The sequence below is a fragment of the Oncorhynchus nerka genome, linkage group LG13 (genome assembly GCF_034236695.1).
Source record: "Oncorhynchus nerka isolate Pitt River linkage group LG13, Oner_Uvic_2.0, whole genome shotgun sequence".
NCBI lineage: Eukaryota > Metazoa > Chordata > Actinopteri > Salmoniformes > Salmonidae > Oncorhynchus > Oncorhynchus nerka.
The window spans coordinates 3,947,660-3,948,353 of record NC_088408.1 but is presented as its reverse complement, the minus strand read 5'-3'; the positions used below and the strand labels follow the sequence as shown (position 1 = coordinate 3,948,353).

Below are 694 nucleotides of genomic sequence, written 5' to 3'. Positions count from 1 at the left end.
TACGGCCTATGATCGACCCCTAGGGTTCTATGGGTCAATTGAAGAGCGGGCCTACGAGCTGAACCCAGTAACATGTTTTAAAGCTGCACTTGATCGAGAACGTTGTTATTTTTCTAGATATTGATAAGATTACTACAAACGTGGGCCCACAGGATACCAATGTTTTGGTTAAAAAAAAACCCCGCTGTGTTTCAGAAAATACTTTTGATACTTTGTCTGTTTTGTTGTTGTTGTTGTTGTTTTGTACCGTCTTTGTAATCTAACGCCACGATACTAAACCATGTCGTGTGTGTCAGATCGAAAAACACTCAGCAGTGTTCTCTCTTATCTTGTTTGATGCCCTTTTTTACATTTTTATAAAAGCATTTCCAGGTTTTCATGTGTTTTTTCAATAAAGTCTTTTTAAAAAATCAGATCTTTGTTCTTGAGGTTTGTGTTGTATGATATTTTAAAGATGGACTCCTCATTAGGGGAAACAGCACAGAGGTGAGCAGGGTGAAGGTGAGCAGTGTGAGCAGTGTGAAGGTGAGCAGGGTGAAGGTGAGCAGTGTGAGCAGTGTGAAGGTGAGCAGGGTGAAGGTGAGCAGGGTGAAGGTGAGCAGGGTGAGCAGTGTGGAGGTGAGCAGGGTGAAGGTGAGCAGTGTGGAGGTGAGCAGGGTGAGCAGTGTGAAGGTGAGCAGTGTGAAGGTGAGCA

The 694-nt window shown here is 43.5% G+C and overlaps 1 protein-coding gene across 2 annotated transcripts in view; it reads left to right on the top strand.

The window, feature by feature from the left end:
- LOC115127580 (transcriptional activator Myb-like) overlaps window positions 1–413 on the top strand; it is a 31,855-nt gene extending 31,442 nt beyond the window's left edge. For both annotated transcript variants that reach the window (XM_065026128.1, XM_065026127.1), the window contains exon 14: window positions 1–413. This exon is cut by the window's left edge. The gene's annotated coding sequence lies outside the window, so the exon portion shown is untranslated.
- Window positions 414–694: the final 281 nt, after the last annotated feature.